We start from the raw sequence: 3,948 nt of genomic DNA on the forward strand, positions 1-3,948 counted from the left end.
CGAGGTGTCCTGGTTGACCTCAACTTCTAGTTGAGCTGCATGTTCCTCTGTGTTGCACCGCCTTGGTTTATTGCGATAACATTAGCACGATCTACATGTATTCGAACCCGGTTCAGCATCAGCGCACTAAACAGTTGGAGATTGATCTCTCACTTTGTTCATGAGTGCGTTGCTAGAGGTGATGTTCGCATTCTTCATGTTTAGATGAGCTCTCAGTACATCGACATTTTCACCAAAGGCCTACGTTCTTCAGTGTTCATGGAGTTCAGGTCTAGTCTTAACGTTCAAGCTGTCGACGATCAACATGCGGGAGCATGTTAGAAGATGTGTATAGCTGTGATTGTACATGGGCAGGTCGGTGCGGGGGGGGGGGGGGGCGGCGGGGCTGGCGGCCAGGCCAGGGTGGTTTGGCTTCGCGAGGTAACGCGACCGGATGTGCCCCGGCCTCCCGCAAAAACCCGCGCGCCGCTCCGTGTTTGGTTTCGTCTCGCGCCAAGAGGGCATGGGCACGAATTGCATCGCGACTTGCCGCACTGCGGCTAGATGCACGGAATGCATGCGCGTGTAAGGCAGGGGAATGGGCATGCCTATCCTATCTTTGGTGGGTTTTTTTCAAAAAAAATATTTTTTTCCCTAGGAAGGTGAGGATTATCATGAGTTTGAAATGTAAACTATTTTTAGCATCAGATTCATACTAGCGATTCACATATTACGCAAATTTAAGCTTATAGATGTACTGGTTATCTTAGGTGATGGAAAATGCCTATATCAGGGGTTTTGGAATTACGAAGTTATTTGACAGTCTTTTTCGTAAGCCAGCTGGTTGTGGCATTGCGGCCACCATGAGCTGCAACATAGTTATTCCATCGCTACGCCCTGTTGGTCCTAATTACATAGCTGTCCATCCTGGTGCCATATCAGAGTTGCATACACCATCAATCACATGAATACAAAATACTCTATCCCAAATTACTATCCATTTTAATTTTTCTAAATACATATCTTTTGATATGCACATAGATATATACTTATATCTAGATACATAATAAAAGTGATGTATTTAGAAAAGTCAAAACGAATATTTATTTGGGATGGAGGGAGTACATAAAACTAACTCAACTACACATAGTACATTTTCTCTTGAAATTTAGGTCCATTTTAATTTTCAGCTAACGTTTTGCGAAGAGAGAAGGCAGAGATGGTCCGCTCACTGTACCACAACCCCCAATTACCGCCGGATGTTAGATGGTATAAGTAGAAAAATACTGATGAACGATTCGTTGGTATAGACCTCCCACGAACGATTGGTCGATACTTCAAGTTTCTACGAGTCACGGTCGTTATATATTTTTACATGTCCCATTGACTCATCTGTTGGTACATCCAAAAAATACATCCAACCATCCGTCAGGATACATAGAGCAGGCTGAGCACTCCCAACGCGCTTCCAGCCTATACTCGCGTGAAAAATTTACCTCAGGACCCACTAGTCAGTCCCAAACCCTAGCTAGTTTTCTATACCTCCGGTTCACACGCTGCCACCACCCCCGCTCTCCCTCGCTCATCTCCCCAAAATTCTCTCCTCCGCGCGCTCCCCCTCACCCAAATCGCCGCCGCACGTGCACGGATTTCTCTCCGATTCGTCTTCGCATGCTCATCCCCGTCCACTGCATCCTCCAAATCGGCCACTGCCAACCCTAGCCCCTCCAAAATGTTGCCTGCCCCCTCATCCAACCACCCCTCCACCACATCTCGATAAGATTTTACTTCTGTCACTGCCTCCCGCCGCCCCTCCTCCCGCTGCCTCCCGCCACACCTCCACTCGTCGCCCCTCCACCCGTTGCTTGCCTCCCGCACGCTGCCCCTCCACCCGCTGCATCCCGCGCCGCCCCTACACCCGTTGTTCCTCCACCCGCATGATCCCGCCACCCCTCCACCAGCAGGCAAGTGACACCCCTCCAGCAAGCGTCGCCTGGACCTGCAAGCATGTGTCGCCCGGTGCTGCTGGCGCGCTGAAGCCGTTCGTCGGCCGGACCTGCAAGTGCGTGCCGCCCCGATCCGTAGGCCACAGACCCGGCTTCAACTGCTTCTATTCCGTCACCCCGTCGACGACCCTTAGAAGGACACCACTGACTCACCGACGCTGCCTCACCCACTACGACGCCAGCTCCGAGCCGGACTCAGCCGCATCCCTAAGATGTAGACTGACCAGGGTGTTGTCGCTGCTGCACCGACCTGACGAGCTCGCCGCTGACCTGACCAGACCAACCCTCTACTTCTGAAGGTTGAATCCTAACATTCCTCTTAATTTAGTTCGTGAGCATTCTTTGAAATTACACTGAAGGATGTTGAATATGTTGGGTTGGCAGATACAAATTACTATATATGCACTATTACTGAATGATGTGTGTGCTATTATTGTCTTCACGTACATAAACCCGAAGCTCTTGATACATAATTTCACTGCTGGGGAATGCGCCTTCAGTACCGGATCCAAACCCACATTTAGTACCGGTTGTGGAACCGATATTGCTATTTCAGTACTAAAGGACCTTTAATACTGGGTCAAATAACTGGTACTAAAGGGGGGCCTAATTTGGGAACCCCACCCGGCCACCCCTGCATCACCGCTGGCCACCCTTCCTCCCCGTCACCGCCAGCCACCCATCCTCCTCGTCAGCTGAGCCTGGTCCCGGCCCTCGTCCCCGCCGCCTCGCCTCCCTGCGACCCCCTGCCGGCCCCTTCGCCCGGCCGGTTGCCCTTCCTCCTCGTCGGCCGAGCCTGGTCCCAGCCCTCGTCCCCACCACCTCGCCTCCCCTGCAACCCCCTACCGGCCCCTTCGCCCGGCCGGCTGCCCTTCCCCTGCCAGCCCCCTCACCCGGTCGGCCGCCCTCGCGACGCGCTCCACTGGCCTCCTTGCACCGTTGGCCGCCCTCGCCCAGAGCGAGAGAGAGAGAGAGAGAGAGAGAGAGAGGGGTGAGACCACGCACGTGATCCTGGCGCGCTGCCACCCCTTAGATCCCGCTGCCCCCGCCGCGCCTCCACGCTCTCCCACCGTGTCGGCCTGCAGATCCGCGCCGTGTTGCTGCTCCACGCATCGTCACCTGCTGTAGCTCCCCGCGCCGTCGCCCGCCACTTCGCCTCTGCGCTCCCCCACCGCCGTGTTGTCGCCTCACCTCACCCCGCCGCCGCTCCTCACCGTCGTCGCAGTGAGGGGCGCGCGGAGGGGAGAGGGGAGGGGCGCACGTGGAATGGGAGGAAGAGAAGCGACCATGCACTGTTGGCTGTCGTGGGGGGAGAAGGGAGAGAGGATGGCCGTTCGGGAAAGAGAGGGAGAGTCATGAGCGGATAAGATGGTGAGGAGCGGACGCATGCGGTGACTTCAATCCAGTGAGGTCCAAATTTCGGATCCCCACCTACCAATTAGTACCGGGTGGAGACTTCACCCGATACTAAAGGTTGCCAATTAGTACCGGTGAACCCTCCACCCGGTACTGGAGTTCACGAGGGCCTCGTCGTGAACTAGCCGTTAGATCCGGTACTAATGCTCACATTAGTACTGAGCCAAAATGCAACCGGTGCTAAGCCTCGGGATAAATGCTCAGTTTTCCATTAGTGTTTGATATACAACATACATGGGTATCTATACAGAAGGAACATTATTCCTCGCGTGGTACGTACGTACGCGTCACATGCTTACAGCGCTGCAGTGCCTGCTATTTTGCAACCGGATTAACGACCCGAGTCCTCTCGGCACACATGCGTACGTTCTGATTCCCAGAGCCATAATGGTGCTACCGGCCGGTATGTACGCCTGCACCAAACGTACCTGACAGTAGTGGCCACTGAAGGCGCTACATACCCACAGGCAAATCAGTGGAAATAATTGAGCAACCTATGCTAATACTTCAACATGCACGTATTGTCGCCTGTCCAGCACAATCATTT

Source organism: Setaria italica, chromosome IV, assembly GCF_000263155.2.
Source record: "Setaria italica strain Yugu1 chromosome IV, Setaria_italica_v2.0, whole genome shotgun sequence".
Lineage (NCBI taxonomy): Eukaryota > Viridiplantae > Streptophyta > Magnoliopsida > Poales > Poaceae > Setaria > Setaria italica.